Below are 20,768 nucleotides of genomic sequence, written 5' to 3'. Positions count from 1 at the left end.
GTCTATAATCAGCTTTACTTAAGAGTGTGCAGACCCTGAAAATACTGATTTAAGCCATCCAAATTCATATAAGAACCCATTAGCAAATTTCAAAAAATAGTTAATGAGAACATATTGCTTGCCTAACTTTGTTTTGGACACTATGGGGGGGACCACAAGAAGCTTAGATGGAAAAGAAAAACACACATGAAGAAAAGTTAAATAACCAGAATAGCTCACATATCTATAGCATTTTAAATTTCACAAAGCATTTTCATCACAACAATCCTGGAAGATTAGCAGTACAATATTGTTATCCCATTTTGCAGATGATACTCAGAACTGAACACAATGATATGATCAGCAAAGAGTATGATGGGACCATTTCCACACTTTTCCCTGATATGGCATAGAAAGGTGCCTTGTCCAGGATCACATTAACAGGGTATCAAAGACAGGATTTGAACCAAGGTCCCCTAACTCCATGCACAGTGCTTATCTACTTCATTCGAATAGATAACATAAGAATAGGCCCTGAATGAATTAATGAACAATTTGAAAAAAACTATTTGCCCTAGGTATAAGTTCAGAAGAGGACACAGATTCCCTAAGAACCTGAAGGAAGAACCAAGATGATGACGTAACAACAATAATAGTTCATATTTACATAAGACTTTACAAAGTGTTTTACATACATTATCTTATTGGAGCTTTACAACAGTACTGTAGAGTAGGTACTGAGAATATTTTTTATTCTTGTTTAAAGAATAGGAAGACCGTAGCTCAGAAGAAGTAAGCCCAGGTCACCAACAAGTGGGTCAGATCTCCCAAACTGATCAGCAGCAGGATTGGTCCTGTGAGGAGCCCTATACTTCCAACCTGACCAAGATCGTGAGACCTCATCTTTTAAAAAAAAAAAAAAGTTAATTGTTCTCTTTAACCAAAACTTATTTTCTTCTTCTTTTATGTCTCACCTAAGTCTTCTCTTCTCCAAGTTAAATTTCCCCAGTTCCTTCAACCAGTCCTCATGTGACATAGTTTCAGATTTACTCACCATCCTGCTTGCCCTCCTTTGGACATGCTCCAGTTTGTTCATGTACCTCCTAAAATAGGCTGCTCAAAACTGAACGTCATAATACAGAAGCAGTGGAACCACCAAAAACAATAATGGAACTATTTACATCTTTTTTCTGGAATTATCCATCTACTTATATTACCAAATTCTTCTTGATCAATGAGGAGGAGGAGGAAGGAGATGGAGGTGGTGGGCATGGTGGGGGTGGTGGGGGTGGGGGTGGTGGTGATAGTGTACATTTCTACAGCACTTTGAACATTTGATATTCCCAAAGCTCTTGGATGCAGGTCCAAGGCTGCCTCAATCAAGGTCTGAGGGGAAATGGCAGGCAAGATGATGGAGTTGGTGGTTTGACTCGCCTGGCACAACATGCTGCCTCCTGTTTCTCCCTCGGGTTTCCCTGCTGCCTCAGGTAGGCTGGCATCTCAGTTGCCCTGTGAAGGGCAGCCAGTTGGCAGAAGGCTGGCCCCTTCTTCACAGGAGTTGTTTCCCCAGATAATGGCTATGAGGGCTGGTCTAGAAGCAGACCAGTGATGGGGGTGTGCTGCCATTCTCAAAGCTCTTCTGCTTATTTGTCTTTTGGTGGTCAGCAGTTGTTTCTGGTGGTGACCGGGAAAGGGGGCCCCCTATCCAAAAAAGATTTCTCCCCATGATAAGAATACTCAGAATCTTCTACTTCTTTACCAGAGAAGATGTCCGTTATCTTTATTCTATCCTCCCACTACTCTCATTAGGATCAAATCTTAGCCGTATTACCAACCTACTCTAACCAATAACAACATCAATATAGATCTTTAAGGTTTAAAAAGCACTTTACAAATATCATCTCATTTTATCTTCACAACAATATTAGAAGGTAGCTGTTACTATTATCCCAATTTTACAGGTGAGTAAACTGAGGCAGTCAGAGGTTAAGTGACTTGTCCAGGTTAACACAGCTAGTAAGTATCTGAGACTGAATTTGAATTCAAGTTTTCTAGAAGACTCCAAACCCAGTGTTCTATAGTCCAGTGCTACCTAACTAACCATTGGGAAAAACTGGCCAGACACCAATCTAATCAATGCTTGACCAGATTGTGGTGATGATGGATAATGACCATACCATGGCCATAATCTGCAAATTAACCCTTAACCTTGGGGTGTTGTGCCAACTCATATTGTTGGTTAGAAAGGGGTTCTCATGAAAAAAAGAAAGGGGTTCTCATGAGAGAACAGGAATAACTCCTTCCCCCCACCCTTTTTATTTTAGACAAGACTCTATACTAGGAATCCACTAACATTTCCTTTACCTTGTATCAGTTTAAAGGCAATTCTAAATTGTGTACCTCTTCATTCATAATTAATATGAGTAGAGAGCCTCTGATTCTCTTCTATAAAAAGGGGAGGAGAATGTCCATCCCTGCTCTCTCATTAAGTCTTCCTTCCTACCAACAGTACGTGGTTTGTACAGTAGGTCAAGAATAAGGATGAAAGCTGTGGCCATGGCATAGGGCACCATCCTTATCCATTATTACTGTGATCTCACCAAGCATAGTTGACTGATCACAAGTGATTATTGGGCCTCCCTCTAAAGACCTCTTAAGATGGGAAATTCTCCAGTCAGCCTTCTTCTTTTGAATGGCTCTGATTGTTAGGGTACTCCTTATATTGAGATGAAATCTGCTTTCCAGTAAGTTTTCTTTTTATGTTCCACCTACTCTTCTCCATGGCTATGCTCCACTGTGGTCAAATAAAATCTGAAACATTACTTCCAGTTCTGAGAACCAGGTTTTAGGAAGAGCATTGACAAATACGTATTTTCAGAGGATGGCAATTAGAATTGTGAGGGGACTTGCAACCAGGTTATACGAAGAATGCTTAAAACAATTCAGAAGACTTCAGGAGGGTTATGAGTATTCTCCAAATATTTGGTGAATGGGCATGTAAGAGGGGTTATATTTTTTCTGTGTAAATACCAGAGACAAAACTAGGAGAAATGGAATTGCCTGGTCTGGGCATCCTGTCTCCATTTTGATTTTGTGCTTTTATCACCCTTTATCCTGGGTCAGCAATACAGGTTTGTGTTTGCAAGTCAAGTCAGAGAAGATGCAGATAAGTAGGCTAGGATTTCCAAAGCTGGGAATGTCTTAGAACAAAGATTAGTACATTATTATGCTCAAGTAAGAATTTCTATAAAAAATAAAAATAAATGGTTAAAATGAGACATGACAATCAGTTAATCTCTAGTTAGTAATTATGAACAAAGTTGTACACAATTGAGAATAGCCTTTGAAATAATACAATGTAGAGGACATATTTATGGACACTACTTCCTACAGTACTTAGGAGATGAGAGAGCCTTATTTATTGGGAAAACTTCTCTGGACTACATTTCCCAGAAGGTGTGCATCAGTCCGCAGTATGGTGACATTACCCAGCATACATCTGGTCATGGCATTGTGAATTCTGACATCTCCTCTGGAACATGATAACTAGCTACAGCAAGAAGCTTCACTATTTGCTTAGGCTCAAGGAGTCAGTGCTCTTTGACCTACCAAACTGAGGTTAAAAGGGAAGCTAATTCAGCCAACAGGTTTCAGACTGTCAATGACTGTATCCCTCTTCCACTGTATTGTTTGTGTATGTTGCACAAATCTGTGTGTGGATACAGGAAATATTTACTATCAGATTTAATTCATTATTATTTATTTTACTATTCTGTTTTAATTAAATGTCCTATGCTTTTGATTTTATGTATCACTTAGTATGGCTTAGCATAGAGATATATTGATGAGAGCTGGAAGGATTATTTTGAAAAGACAGTGACCTAAACGGTACTCTGAACACAGGTGTAGCTAAACTGAGAGATGGCATGACAAACACCTAAGTAGAAATGTATGCATCATCTCACACATCTTCAGTCACCACCAATGAAATCAGCCTTGCTGTTTGTTCCCTGCTCTGCTTTTTAAGAGAAAGTTTACACTTTCCTTCACAGAACTTGGGATTGAAAGTGACTTGGGCTCATCCAAATGAAAGCCAATCACGGCAGCACACCTGAGGGTTGCTGTTATGGATAACTTTAAGGGTCTAACCACATATTATAATGAACTCTCTATTCAGAACTAAACATTGTTCAATAAACTAAATCATAACATTCATAGCAACATTGTTAAGCAAAACATATCATTCAATATATATCTCAACACTCATATTATTCCATACATATATATATATATATATCATAACACTCAGTATGTCATATGACACATGTCACATATCATTATATTCAATAACATTGCCCAAAATACTTGTTTACACATGCAAGGGGTCCCAGGTCAGGGTCTTCCCTAGCACAACATATGATCCTTAAGGGGTAGCAGAAAATACAAACACCATCCACCCCTTGGTCACAGAAAGTTACAATCTCCTCAGTCAATACAGAGTGTCCAAGTCCTCTTTTATCTTGACTGGAGGCTGACTTCCAAACCCCATGGTTCCTCCTTCGAGGGCCGACCGCTCCCAGCTCTTGCCTGAATTCACACACAGGCAGCTCTCTGCTCCTGCTCCTTGTCTCAGCTCACAGTGACTGCTCCACTTCAAGTTCTTCTTACTCCTGCCTGACAGCAGGCCCCAGAGGCTCCTGTCCAAAGTTTCTGTTTCTGGGAAAGCAAAGCTTAACAGGGCTACAACAATATTTATGCACATTACCAACACCATCAATTAACACAGACCAACAGACAGGACTTCTGTCTGAGAAATTAACACAGACCAACAGACAGGACTTCTGACTGAGAAATTAACACATACCAATAGAGGGCACCTCTGTCTGAGAAATTAACACACACCAACAGAGTGCGCGCATCACGAGCATTCTTTCTGTTAGGCCTTCCCACAAGCAAGTTCCCCTAGCCCACCCACGCTTGCTTCTCTCTCTCAGCTCTGTTTCTCTCTTCACTCAGCTCTGCTTCTTTCTCTCTCCCCATGCCTCTCCCTCCTTCCAAGCAATATATACTGTTTTCAATCAAAGACTTTCGATTCATTCAAAGGCAAGACTCAGTCAAAGGCACTTGATTGCCTTAGTGCTGAGAAGCTTGGAGGTCAGCACTTAATTAAATTAACCTTACATTAAGCACTTAATGTGTTACAGAAACTTAACTCCAAAAGAAAAAACAGCAAAAAATCCCACTTTGCTTGCCTCTACACCACACCACCTCCTTATGTTTCAAATCAACACATTAGCCTTCCCCTGGATACTGAATTTCATTGCAAAATTATTGATGACCCCAGCTTTTTCCTTCTCATCCCTAGTGATACGCTTTCACCAGCCACCCTATTCCTCTCTTCCTCTACGTGAGAAAGTGGCTTTCTCCTGCATAGACCCGACTCTCTGCTCTTAGGAGGCCACCCAGGCAGCTGCTCTGTGGACTGGGCTTCTGTATGAATGTCAGGGGAGCTAAGAAATAGGAAATAGGAGAAGGTAATCTCTGAGTGTATTCATTCGCCTCCATCTCATGGGCAAGGCGAAAGCGGTTAGCCACTGGCGTAAAATATAAAGGGGAAGTTGGGTAAAATGAGGCCAGAGCTGCCAGGTTGTAGAATACTACTTGAGGAAAGGGGCCCAAGGATGTTTCCTGCCTAGGGAGCCCTTAACTATTGGATTCACCTGCCTTTGAAAGACTTTTTTATTTACTCTATGTATTGTCTTAAATGAGAAAAGGGAAAACCAAAATCTACATCTTCTCCCTTCAAGCAGCCCTGAAGTCCTTTTCTAAGGAGGAGAAAGTTTTCTTTCTTTAATTCAAATAAACAAACAGTTATTACCTGCCTGTTATGTGAGACACAGTACTCAGCCCTGGGGCTTTGAAGACAAAAGACAAAACAGCCCCTGCCTCAGAGTTTAACTTTCTACTGGCAGGAGGCGGATGTTTAGCCTAGAAGAAAAAAAGACTTATCTGGGGCAGCTAGCAATATGCAAAAATGGGAAAGGTTTTCCTGAGGAGGAGGGATTCCTCAGAATGCCGAAGTGGTGGCAACCAGTAAACATTGCAAAAAAACAAATTCAGGCTTGATGACAGGAAAAACAATTTTAAAAAATAGAACGAGCTACTTCAAGAGGTGTTAAATTCCCCATCCCTTCTACTGTAATGGACCAGATGCTGGGCTGCAGAGCTCAACTGGATTTGGATTTGAAACACTTTCCAGAAAGAAAAGATCTTTTTTTATCTTTATTCAGTTGAGTGAAGTTACTCGTGCCTTAGTATTTTTTTCTTCAAAACCTCATAGATAAGCTATCATTTTCATAATTCCATCTTCAAGGACGTGGCCAACCTATGTGAAGCTTTCATCCCTTCAAACCTAGATTATTATAATAATCTCTAAAAACCAAACAGTCAAAAAGCATTTATTAAATACTGATTATGTGCCAGGCATTATGTTATGTACTGGGAATACAAAGACAAAAATGAAATATTTTCTGACATCAAAGAAGTGACATTCTATCAGGGGAGACAACATACATGTATATAAATACTATATTCAGAAAAAAATACAAAATAAAAGCAAGGTGGTTTATGCCAAGGGCAGCTTGCTGGTGCAGCCCTGGAATCATTTTCCTGAGTTCAAATCTGGCCTTAGACACTTACTATCTGTGTGACCCTGGGCAAATCACTTGACCCTGTTTGCCTCAGTTTCCTCATCTGTAAAATGAGGAATCTGTAAAATCTGTAAAATAAAATGTAAAATGGAGAAGGAAATCACTCCAACATCTTTGCCAAGAAAACCCCAAATGGGGTGACAAAGAGTTGAACATGACCGAAATGACTGAACAACAAAAGTTTGTGCTAAAGAGGACGTTAGTAGGTATGGAGATTGGGAAATCATTCATATAGTTGGTAATTAAGCTAAGATGAAGGAGTTAGGATTGAAGGATTCTTGGAAGTATGGTGGTAAGGTAAAGCATTCCCAGGTGAGAAGGGAGTGAAATTCCGAGAATAAGAGATGGCCATTGCAAAGACACAGAGATGAGGGATGGAGTGTTACGTGTGAGGACAACCAGAAGAAGGTCAGTTTGGCTGGACCACAGAGTATTGGTATACAACAAGACTGGAAAGATAAGTTGGAGCTAAGTTGTGAAGGGTTTTAAAAACCAAGGTCTCCTGTGATGACCTCATTCATCTGAACTCTGCAACCAACATTGGGAAATCACACCTGGATAGTGTGAAGCATTTGAATGACAGAAAGGACCTCATAAACTCCTCAGAGAGTCCTGGACCTTCATGAGCAAGAACTGAGGCAGTGTTTACCATATCTTTACATTTCCTACACTATGCCACACACCTATCCTGATGGTGCAGCCTATATCTTTTTATCCTAGAGTCACTAGGGAGCCTGTGGAGTTTAAGTAGAGGAATGACATGATAGAGTAGATTGGTCAGGCCCCACTGAGATACCACATCCCCAAGTCCCAGTAGTTTATTTGAATCAGAATAAGAAAGTGCCCTCCATCTCTAGGGCACAGTAGAAAATTAGCTATGTGAAAAACAAGAAAACAATATTGTAAAATAAAGAAAGAGGAAAGTCCAGAGGCTCCCAGATCACACACATATTTTTTAAAATATATTTTATTATGTTGTTATATTACCTAGATTTCCCCTCCCCCTTGGGAGACATCTTATCCCTTATAGTAAAGACTTTGTAAAAACTAATGACAAAAAATAATGAAAAATATTTATTATATAGAAAAAAATCTAACATTATATACAATATTACATATCAAAGGACTCCCGCCTCTACAAAGGGGCTGGGAGATGAGTGTTCTTATACATTGTCTTTGGGGCCAACTTTGCTTATACCTTTATAACATTCAAGTTTGGTTGTTTTGTCTTTGTTTCTTCCATTTCTTTCCACCATCATTGTGCATCATATTGTTGTCCTGGCCTTTCTTATTTCACTGTGCAGTAGTTCATGTGAGTCTTTCCACTCTCATCACTTCCTACAGCACAGTAATATTCCGTTATATTCATATGTCATAATTTGCTTAGCCATTTCCCTCATTGACAAGCATCTGCTTTCTTTCCAGTTCTTTGACACCACAGAAAGGTCTTCGAGAAATATTTTTGTGTATATGGAGCCTTTCTTTTGTCAATGATCGCCTTAGGGTATATGCGAAGCAGTGGAATCTCTATGTCAAAAGGTATAGACATTATAGCCCCTTTATTTTTATAATTCCAAATTGTTTTCCAGAATGGTTGTGCCAATTTGTGGCTCTGATGGGGATGGGATCTGAACCCCTAAAAGAAAAAGACCACGTCTTTGGGATCTAGACCCCATAAAGGAAAAGCCCCTGGACTTTCCCACATGGCCCAGGTCCCTGGAGTTCACTTGGGGTAACCAGTCCTTCCTAGTTAATTAACTGCCCTTTCTTTCGTTGTGGCCTTCATTCTCTGCCCTGGCCCCACCCTAGACTGCCACTCCATAATTCCATCTAGACCCCTTCTCTGTTCCCACCTTCTGTACCCATCTGTATCCATCTTGCCTCTATTAAAGTGTTCAGATTCTTAAAATCTCACCCACCCTGACTGGCATTCTAATAAACCTTGTCTTTGGCTGAAAGAAGGCTTGGGTCGAATTCATTCGAGGCAGGACCTGCATCATTTGCTCTTGAATCCCCTAGAATTCAACAGCTCCACTAAGAATTCATTAGTTTGCCTGTCTCTCCACAACCCCTCCAACAGTAACTACTCCTATCTTTTGACATTGTCATGAATTTTCTGGATGTACAATGAAATCTCAGGGTTGTTTTGATTTACAGTTCTCTTATTATTAGTAATTTAGAATATTCTTTCAGATGGTGGCTAATTGTAGTTCTTTTGAAAACGGTTTGTTCAGGTCTTTTGACCAATTCTCTATGGGGGAATAACCTTTGGCCTTTGGCCATTAATCATCTATATATCTAGGGTGTCAAACCCTTACCCAAGCTTTTGATTTAATTTTTTTTTCCATGTGGCAATATTGAGTTACTGGGCTCTATGAGGAAAAAAAGAGTGTTACCTAAGAAGACTAAGTAAGGAAGAATGGCTGAAACAAACCAGATTTGAAAGCAAGCAAGGAAATCCATGCTGGAAGCAACACAATCTTAACATCATTAAGGGACCACTTTTATAAATGTAACCCTCCTCTGGTCATTACCATGGTCACTTCAGGAAGCTTCTACACCTAGGCATATAGCTATTACCCAGAATTCCCCAAGCTTTTGTCCTTGAAGGAACTTCCTTCCAGGGAAATCTCCCTGAGAGGTCACATAGAGTCAGAAGATCAGAGATTTAGAGCCAGAAGGGATTTAAAAGCCATCTAGTCCAATCCCCTAATTTACAGAAGAGGAAACTGAGGCTCAGAGGGTCTAAGTAACTTAACCCAAGGTCACATAAGTGGTAAATGGCAGCATCATTTGAATCCAGGTCCTGTGATTCTAATTTCAGTGCTTTCTCCCTACTTAGCGCTGCCCTATCAATTTGATTTGGTTTGAATTGAATATCATTTTATCAAATATATGACTCAGACTGAAAACCTTTGGTGCATTCAGCTCCATCAAGTTATCAGTTTCTCAATTTCCAAACGAGTTTAATGACTTAGTAACAAATTCTGATGGTGCAACATAGTACCTTTGTATTTTCAGCCTGAGGTGCCTATTAACATTCCTCATTCATTGTACCACTTCAAACTCTATTAAAGGATGTGATGAGAATAAAACCATAGAATTTCAGATGAGGGAGCGACCTCAGAGGTATCTTTAAACCCTTGCCAAAAACAAGAATCCCTTAGCAGCTCTTTCCATACTGATTCCACTAAGGCAGCAACACTTTTGTAATCGGCTTTCAATGCTCTGGAGTAGATCAGAACCAGGAATCCCGACATAACAGCTTGGTTTACAGCCCCCAAGTTAGCCCTGTACCCCCATACAGAACTTCAGTTAGCAGAGGACAATCCAAAACCCCAGTTTCTGACCTTACACACACTGGCATTAGAACAGTCCCAGCTGCAGCTACCTTAATAGCAGGTTCATCAAACACTATGAAGGCTAAAAAGTGCTTCCTTAAACAATATTGCAGTGTAAGTAAAGCAAATGTTGTGATCCCTATTTTATAAATGAGGAAACTAAGTTTCAGAGAGGTTAAGTAACTATCCCAAGGCCACATAGCTAGTAAGCAGCAGAATCAGAATTCAAATCCAGGTCTTCTGACTAGAACTTCAGTGCTCTTTCTACCATAACTTGCTTCTTACTTGTAAACTTCAAAGCATTTCAGATTTTATTAATGTTGCTACCTCTCTCCGTTGTTGCTCATTATAATCCATCCATGCCATCTTATTCAGTATGACCCGTGCTGTTCTGTAAATTATCCACAAGGTGTCCACCTAATGCGCTACAGGTCTTTCTCTAGGGCTCTTATAGGTGCCTGTGGAATACATTCAGTTTAATTCAATAAACATTTATTAAGCAGCTACTATGTGCCAGGCACTGTGCCAAGTCCTAGGGGTACAATCAGAGTCAAAAGACAGCCCCTGCCCTCAAGAAACTAATAATCTAATGAGGGAGACAATATGCAAATATATACAAAGCAAGCTATATACAGGATAAATGTTGTTCAGTCATGTCTGACTCTTCATGACCCCCTTTGGGGTTTTCTTGGCAAAGACATTAGAGCATTCTGCGATTTCCTCTCCAGCTTATTTTACAGATGAGGAACTGAGGCAAAAAGGGTTAGTGTCTTGCCCAGGGTCACATAGCTAGTAAGTGTCCGTAGTCACATTTGAGCTCGGGAAGATGAGTTTTCCAGACTCCAGTCCTGGAGCTCTGTCAGCTATGCCACCCAGCTGCACCACACAGGATGAATAGGAAATAATTAAAAAAGGAAGAGCACTGAAATTAAGGGAAGGCTTCCTTTGGAAGGTGGGGTTTTAGCTAGGACTTAAAAGAAGCTAGGCATGTAGGCAGTAGCCTCAGAGAAGGGGGAGAGCATTCCAGGCATGGGAGGGGCAGCCAGAGAAAATGCCAAAACTCAAGAAATGGAGTCCCTTTTTGGTGGAATACCCAGGAGACCAGCGGCAGTAGATCAAAAAGTACATGCCAGGGAGAAAGGCATAAGAAGACTGGAAAGATAGGAGTGGAATAAGTTATGAAGGGCTTTGAATGAAGATTTTGTATTTGTTCCTGAAGGCCATAGGAAGCCACTGGAGTTTATTGAGTAGGAGAGAAGGATGACATGATATGTTTTAGGAAAAATCATTTTAGTGACTGAATAGAGGATAGATTGGAGTGGGGGGAGACTTGAGGCAGGCTGACCCACCAGCAAACTATTCTAATAACCCAGGGGTGAGGGGATGAGGGCCTGCTCTAGTGAGTGGCAGAGTCAGAGGAGGGAAGGAGGCATATTCAAGAGATGTTGCAAAGGTAAAACTGGCAGGCCTTGGCAACAGTTTGGATAGTGAGGGATAGTGAGGTATGAGCCTATGAATCCTAGGCTAACCTACCCCCTATGTGACCCCTATGTTGTGAGCCTGAGGGACTGGGAGAATGATATCCCCCTCTGTAGGGAAGGTAGGAGAGGAGGATTTGGGAGAGGGGGAATAACAAGTTCTGTTTGAGACATATTGAGTTTAAAATATCTACCAGAAACCCAGTTCAAGATGTCTGAAAGGCAGTTGGAAATGGAAAATTATAGCTCAGGAGAGTGATCAGGGCAGAAAACATAGATTTAAAAATCATCTGCATAAAGATAGTTATTAAATCCATGAGGCCTGATGAGAGCACCAAGTGAAGTAGTATAGAGGGAGAAGAGAAGAGGACCCAGGACAGAGCTCTGAGGGACCCCTGTAGATGGAGGTCTATCCCTATCTGTTATCCCTGACTCTTGCTTTTGGGAGAGTATTAGACCTCCAGGCAAGAAGAACTACAAATCCTACACTTAACACAGTGCTTGCCACATAATAGGTGGCTTAATAAAATGGAACAAATGTTTGTTCCCTTCCCCTTTTGTGATATGTTAAGTGGGAGTAACAAGAACTGTAATATCTAATTTAATGAAGGTGCTGTGAAACTCAAATTTTTTTAAATGCTTTTAAAACTTTAAAGTATCCCATCCATGTCAATTATTATTATTGCTACATGGCCAGGCCACTTCCTTTTTAGTCATACATTTCTTTGATGATATCTTTAACATTGATTCCAGCACGCAATTCTTCATTGGTAATATGCCATAGTCTACTACTGCTCATCATCTGTGTCTCCATTGCCCTGGGATAACCGGAAACATTATCTCTTCCTAGTCTGTGATAATTGATAACTTATAGCCATGCAACCAAAGAATATTGGTGGGGTTTTTTTTTAAAATGGGTCTTCACCTCAGGAAGATGCTTGGGATTATTAAAAAGCACTTTTCCATTTTGCAAATACATTCTATGCCACTCTTCTATCTAATTCTTGGCCCAAGTCATTGTTCAACTATAACATCTCTAAGATAGATACATAGATAGAATGAGATAGATAGATAGATAGATAGACAGATGGATGATGGAAGGAAGGAAGGAAGGAAGGAAGGAAGGAAGGAAGAAAGGAAGGAAGGAAGGAAAGAAGGAAGGAAAGAAGGAAGAAAGGAATGAAGGAAGGAAGGAAGGAAGGAAGGAAGGAAGGAAGGAAGGAAGGAAGGAAGGAAGGAAGGAAGGAAGGAAGGGGGAGAGAAAGACAGACAGACATATATTCTAACAGAGCAGCTCTATGAATGACCAAGTCTGGTCAACAAATCTTTATTAACTTTCTACTATGTCCCAGTTATTGTTGTTCAGTCATTTTCAGTTGTGTCCAATTCTCCATGACCCCATTCGGGGTTTTCTTGGCAAAGACACTGGTGTGGTTTGCCATTCCTTCTCCAGATCACTTTAAAGATAAGAAACTGAGGCAAACGGGGTTAATTGACTTGCCCAGGGTCACACAGCTAGTAAGCACCTGATTTTAACTCAGTCTTTCTAACTCCACTGGGCCCAGCACTCTACCCATTGTGGCACCTAGCTGCCCCTCTATGTTCTAGGCACTGTGCCAAGAGCTAGTCCATTCAACTATACATCATAATCTGTACTCCATTTGGTTTTTCTTCTATGGATAATTAGCACAAATTCTTTTTTGTGATTATAGATCTCAGGAGGCTCTGTAATCTTCCAGGGCTGGCTGTAATCAGTCCATTGTCACCTCCAAACAGTAGTATCTAGAGGGCCTCACATTCTACGGGAAATGTTTCTTCCATTTCAAACTCTGTGCTAGAACTCCTCCACGTCAATGGCAAACCACTTGGCCAGGAATGTGTCGCCTTTTTGTGTGTCTCATTTCTATACCTCATTAACAATGAGGGTCATTCAAAGAAAAACCTCTCTTGTTCCATCTTTCAAGGAATCTTGTATGATTTTAATATATGCACAGAGACCTTTCATTGGAGAAAAACCTTTAAGAGATAACTTTTCTCTGTTGAATCAAATGCTTTTCTAAATTAGGCAACAAACAATAAGTCCAGTGGAATAAGTCCTATACCTTTCAGTCAATTGTGCGACTATAAAAATATAGTCCATTGCCTACTTACTTTAGTTGTCTTCTAGAATGACCTTGGTACATATGTAAATTATTCTCAGATAGGCTTTGTAGAGATCAGAAAAAGTAAAAGGCATGTGGGTTAAGAGTTATTGATATTTTCTCCATCACTTCTTTTTGTATTAATGACATCCTTGATTTTTCTAAATGTTTTCTAACATCCACTCTTTTAAATACCTTTGGAATTTATTCCTCACTATGTTTTATTGTTCTTTGCTTTCTTTAGTGGCATTTCTACCTTCTTGGGCAACGTATCAGAAACTACGAGGTTAGTGCTGTTTCCATTGTCACTGAGAGAGAAAATAGTTTGTTAAAAAATGTCGACAAATTTGTTTGCATTTTTCTACTGTTTATCATGGGGCACCTAGGTAGTATAGTAGATAGAGTGCCAGGCCTGGAGTTAGAAAGACTCATTTTCATGAGTTTAAATCTGGCCTCAAATACTTAATAGCTGTGTGACTCTGGGCAAGCCACTTAACCCTGTTTGCCTCAGTTTTCTCATCTGTAAAATGAGCCAGAGAAGGAAATGGCAAGTCACTCCAGTATCTTTGCCAAGAAAATTCCAAATGGGATCACAGACAGTCACAACTGAGTGGTGCGCTTTTTCCTTAAATGCACAAGAAATGATCTGGCTTAACTAGATCTCTTATCAAGTTTTCTATAATCATGTTTTTCCCTCCTCCACTTCTCAGTGTTTTATGAAAAGATATTGTTCATAATCTTCCATCAAGAGATATTCCATAAGATTTTGGAAATCAATCCTAAAGCTATCTTGTCAAGTTAAGACACACACTCCCTTGAGAAAGAACTCAGGACTTACACCACCAATCCCTACCCACTACCAGAATTTCTCTCTAATAATTTAGGTTTAGTTCCTGAAAATCTCTACCTTTATGTATTCCTGTCCCTGTTCTCCTATGGCCTCTGAGATGTTTGGAGGATGACAAAACTCCAGACAAAATTTTGTATAATGTAAGTCCTTATACTCAGAGGGACCTATTTCCAATGTGAAATGCGCCATTTTCTTTTTAAATTCTCTTAACAAGGACCAAGAAGGAAAGGAACCTTGTTTTTGCTTTTTTAAAGAAATACCTGATTTCCTGTTGCCTCCAATTTCACTATAAAAACTGAGGCTGTCAGTCCTAAGATCTTTCACTTTCCTTTCTCCATACTCAAAAGTTAGAATAATAACCAAGGTGAGGCAATTAGGGCTTTATCCCAGGCCTCACTGACCTCAGGTATTTGTTGGCTTTATATTTCAGAAAAGAAAACCTCCCTCTCTTCTTCTTCATTCCTTATTAAAAAGATATCCCAGGATGATACAGCATCTCATCCTGAAAGTGGGTACCTAAGACTACAGGAAGCTACAATATGTGCTTTTCTATCTAAGGTTTTGACATCTCCAAACATCTCAGAAGCCACAGTCGAACAGGCCTGGGGATGTATGAGGGTAGCAAACTTCAAAAATTGAGCCTAAGATTTTAGGGTGACTCAAGCATTGAACTCATTTTAAGTATTGCTGAGACAAGAGTAAAGCCAGCATGATACAGATAATAATGAAAGACATTGAATCAAAAGCTTTCTCAATGCCATTCAGTTAAACCGGTTATCTTCCTTCCACCTCTCCCACTGCCTCCTTTGTACACCCTGGTCTTCCACCCAGTTCATCAAGCTTCTCCATTCCTATCACCCGTATCTCAAGCAAACAATAGGGTACCTTAAATCTCCCATCTCCCACATCTGTTTCACCTCCATGACTTTAAATTCTGTCATTCCTCTCTCTGATCACAATCTCTCTCTCTCTCTCTTTCTCTCTCTCTCTCTCTCTCTCTTTCTCTCTCTCTCTCTCTCTCTCCCCCTCTCCCTCTCTCTCTCTCTCCCCGTCCCCACCTATCTCTCTGTCTCTTTGCCTCTTTGCCTCTCTCACTGCCTTGGTCCTCCTAAACCTGCTCTTCATTTTCAGCACAACTTCCATGCCTTCCCTTCCTGTTCTCCTAGTTCATCATTCTTGTTCTGGCCTCAGCATCCTCCCTTCATAGCTTACACTCTATAATTAACTAATTCAACAAAGTGCTATACTCAGCCCTGCAATCTCTTGCCCCTCGTCCTTCTGCTCTTCATCCTCTGCCAGTCCTCAAGTTTGGATCATACCACCACCACCACCACCCTTTCTCCTCCTACTCAATGGATGTTACTGGTACAAGTCATGAAACCGTGCCAAATGAGCACACTCCACATTCAAATGATTTCATTTCAATTGGGCTTGCTACGTGGCAATTCTTTTTTCTTCTTCCCCAATTGATTTTTTATCTCTTTCCCAATAGCAACAGTCACAAACCTTCTGCTACCTCAAATCCGTATTATAACAGGTAGCATTTGCATCGCACTTTAAGATTTGCAAAGAGCGTTGTTTGACTCTCACAACAACCCTGTGAGGTTGGTGCATGTTTTTATTCCCATTTTATAAAAGAGGAAACTGAGACCTGGAGGTGTTAAAGTACTTGCCCAGGGTCACGTAGTTGGGAAGCTTATCACTTATCACTTCAGGAAGAGGACCATGACATCAGGGAGGTGATGCCATGACATGTAACTGAATTGGATTTAAGTGAGGGGAGGGCTGCGCAGAGTCACCAGCCTCGCTTTCTCCTCCTGAGCCATCTGAGTCCAGTGGCCTGAGATAGATCAGGACAACTGGAGATGGCCCCCAGGAAGTGTATCAGGCAGGTTAAGAACTCAGATCTTCCTGACTCCCGATATGATCAGTATATCTACTGTGTCACTTAGAACCTTTAACCCTCCACTGATCATTTAGGTTTTAATGGTTTAGAATGAGTTTGAATAGCAATGGTTTTCTGTTTTGGGCAAAAACTCTGAGAGTCTTCCCCTCCCAGATTGATTTCTTTGGAATGGCAAATTGGGCCATCTTTTGTCTCAATTCTTACCTAGCCCTTACTCACTGAATGGGTGTGGCCTCAGACAAATTGACACCTGGAAAAGACCTTAATTACTGCGTCCTAGGTTATAACCAGTCATCTTGACCTTTGTCTTGCCACTGGACTGATTACTCTATAGAAGAGAGCAAGGCTGATGACTTTGTGCAGCTCTGCCTCACCAAAATCCAATCCATTAGCAAGTGAAGACATCACATTCATGATGTTTTTGAGAATAAATGTTAAACAACAAGAATATTCTGCTACCTTCTGTCTGAGAACATGACCTTGCCTCCTACAAAATCTGAGTGCTATCATCCCTGAGACTCCTCATTTCCATCTGTACTGTACCTCAAATCCCACAGTCATAATTAGAATGAAAGGCAACCAGAGATTCACCTAAGCATCACCAAATTTAGGGGATGCATTCCTAAAAGGAATTTAAATTCTGAGTAACTGAAAAAACAAACTGGTCCCAGAGAATAGATAATGAAATATACCTCATTCCTCTTGGCAGAGAGGTGGCGAAATATTAGGAGGGAAGGAAACAAGCACTTATTAAGCACCCTACTATGTTCCAGACACTGTATAAGTGCTTTACAAGTATTATATCCATTGTTCCTCACAACAACCCTGGGAGGTAGGTGCTATTACTGTCCATGTTTTAGAGATGAGGAAATGGAGTCAAACACAAGTGACTTGCTCAGGGTCACACAGCTAGTAAGTATCTGAAGGCAGATTTGAACTCAGGTCTTCCTGACTTCAGGCCCAGAGCTCTATCCACTATATCTTTTAGCTGCTGCCAAAATATCAGGGCTGAATGTTATATACATTGTCAGAAAAGGACCCTGTATCATTTTTTATGTAACTATTTTTGTTTGTTACAAGAGGGGGTCCATTCTGGGTCAGATGTTTCCAGAAATGACTTATTAAACAAACAAAAAAGAGGCATCGATAAAACTTATTTTAAAAAAATAAAGGGCACAGTATTTAGTGGGTTTGAACAAAAAATAAAAGCCAGGTACCCTCCCTGCTCTGCCCCCTGCCCCTAGGCATAGTGAGAGTGATTATAGGTCAAGGTAACCAAGGGAAAATCGTGGCAAGGTGAGGCAGTAGGAGCTTCTACTCTACATGGTGAGTCAACATTTTAGGATTACCTGCTAAGCTGCATCCCTCCACCAAGGTCTGGAGAAATCAGGGCCAGGCATCCAGCTCCAAATCTATGTCTTATCTCCCATTTGCCAAGGTTTCAACATCCAAGATGAGATCAGGAGGATGCAAGGGGTTAGAAACAGGAGGCAACCCCAAAATCTTTTGTGTTTTACTCAAGGGAACCCTTAGGTACTTGGAGAGGAGTGAATTGAGTAGGGAGGGAGCATAGGGTTTCCCTATCACTGAGCAGTGGACTTGAGTGGGGCTTCAGCTTTCCATCATCCTGCATGACCTAGTGCCTGCCCAACCTGGCATAGTCCAGAACCTCTTCAAAGGATGGAAGGGAGCCTAAGAAGGAAGAGATAGAAGTGGGGTGGGGGGAAGGGGTGGCTAGGACTGGAGGATCCCCAGAGCAACAGCACCCTGGCACCTGACCTACAAGTGACAGGGCAGGAAAGACATCTGATCAGGGTTAAGAGTCCTATAAGTTCCCCTTCTCCTGCTTTGACAAGGTCTTGCACTACTCCGAAGGAAGTGGGGGAAGATAGGGAGGGAGGGGAAGGAAGGAAGGAGAAAAGGAAGGAAATGAGGGAGGGTGGGAGGGAGGGAGGAATGGGGATGAAAATGTCTGGTGCTGAGCCACATAATCACAGAGGAGCAGATGAGGGTCCAATCCTCTCCTTCAGACAACAAATGGCCCAAAGAAAATACACTATCTTCTGCCATCTTACACACACACACACACACACACACACACACACACACACACACACACACCAGTGGTTGGAGTGAAACTACAAAGAAGCACAGTGTAGAGTAACTCCCATTCTCTGCATCTCCACATTTTTGCCGAGAGTTTTGGAGAGAAGAGATGGGTATATGAAGAAAAGGGTAAACCACTCCTGCCAATGCCCCCATCTTAGGACCCTTGACTAACTGCATGGCCTTACTAGTTAGCAACTTTAATCAGTTAAAATAGAAAGCTACCAGATTATCCACAAGGCTGAGCCCCTGTATAACAGGTCATCTTCGAACCTGAAGTCTCTGTCTCTCCTCATAATATGAGGATATCTTTCCTATTTCTGGTCCAAGACACAAAAATTCCTATTATAGCTCTGTCTAAACTTCACTATATCTTCATCTAGTAGTTTCTCTTCCTCGTCTCCAATCTCAGGTCATGAGGTAACTCTTCTTCCTAAGACCAACCCCTTACTTATGTCCATGATTCCTTTCCCCATTCCCGATCTCCTTTAGAAGTTTATCCCGTTGATCATCTTACATCTGATTTATCTCCAGAATCAAAATTTTAAAGATGAAAGAGACATCAGCAATCATATAATTCAACATATGTCTACACAAGAATCCCCACTAAAACATATCTGACAAGTTGTTGTTTGTCTTTCATTTTTGAAGAAGACAGTGACATCACAAAGTATGGCTTGTGTGTGAATTGTATTTAAGTGAGGCAGAGCTGTACAAAGTCATCAGCCTCACTCTCTCTTCAAGAGTCATCAAAGTCCAGTGGCAAGACAAAAGTCAGGATGAATGGTGATGGACCAGGATGCACTGGACTGACCTTGGTGTTTTCAATGTCTAATCAAGGGCTCTACATCACCTGCTTCAGCCACCTTCATGGCCACTGGAACAAAACGTTCCCAGCCACTCATTCTGTCCAGAAAAGCCATCTGACAAGTAGGTATCAAGTAAAGGCTGGAGAGGGAAGGAGAGGCCACTACAACTCCAGGAAGTCTGGTCCACTTTTTGATAGCTTTAATTGTTAGAATTGTTTTCTGACAACAAGCCTAAATTTACTTCTTTGCCACTTCTACCCACTACTCCCAATTCTTCCCTCCAGGGCCAAAAAAAAAAATGAAAGGACAAGTTTGATACATGCAAAGATCCATGCTTTTGGTATAAGAACTCATTATTTGACAAAAACTTCTGGGAAAACTGGAAAGCAATTTGGCAGAAACTAGACATAGACTAATATTCATACTGTACACCTAAGGTCAAGATGGGTACGTGAGTTAGACATAAAGGGCAAAACCATCAGCAAATTAGGAGATTGTGGAATAGTTTACCTGTCAGATCTGTGGACAAGGGAAGAATTTGTGACCAACACAAAAGGTAGAAAGAATTACAGGATATAATAAAATAGATCATTTTTGTTACATTAACTTAAAAAAGGTTTTATACAAACAAAATCAATGCATTCAAAATTAGAAGGAAAGCAGAAAACTGGAGGAGAAATTTTTACAGCAATTTTCTCTGATAAAGGCCTCATTTCTCAAATGTATAGAGAACTGAGTCAAATTTATGAGAATATGAGTCATTCCTCAACTGTTAAATTATCAAAAGATATGAACAAGCAGTTTTCAGATTAAGAAAACAAAGCTATCTCAAGTCATATTAAAATGCTCTAAATTACTGTTGATTAGAAAAATGTAAATTAAAACAACTCTGAGGTATCACCTCATACCTATCAGATTGGCTAATGTGACGGAAAAGAAAAATGACAAATGTTCTTGGAGATGTGGGAAAATAGGGATATACCAATGCAGTGTTGGTGGAGCTGTGAACTGATTGAACCATTCTGGAGAGGCATTTGGAACTTTGCCCAAAGGACTATAAAATATGCATACCCTTTGACTCAGCGATACTGCTACCAGGTCTGTATCCCAAAGATATAAAAAGGAATAAAAGGAAAAGGCCCCCTATGCACCAAAATATTTATAGAAGCTCTTTTTGTGGTGGCAAAGAATTGGAAACTAAGGGGATGTCTATCAATTGGGGAATGGTTGAACAAGTTGTGGTGTATGATTATAAAGGAATATTATTGTGCTGTAAGAAATGATGAGCAGGATGATTTCAGAAAAACCTGGAAAGATTTACATGAACTGATGCAAAGTGAACTGAGCAGAACTAGGAGAACATTGTACACAATAACAACAATATGTGATGAACAACTGTGAATGACTTAGCTATTCTCAGCAATACAATTATCCAAGACAATCCCAAA

The sequence above is a fragment of the Trichosurus vulpecula genome, chromosome 4, assembly GCF_011100635.1.
Source record: "Trichosurus vulpecula isolate mTriVul1 chromosome 4, mTriVul1.pri, whole genome shotgun sequence".
Lineage (NCBI taxonomy): Eukaryota > Metazoa > Chordata > Mammalia > Diprotodontia > Phalangeridae > Trichosurus > Trichosurus vulpecula.
This window is presented reverse-complemented; position numbering follows the sequence as displayed.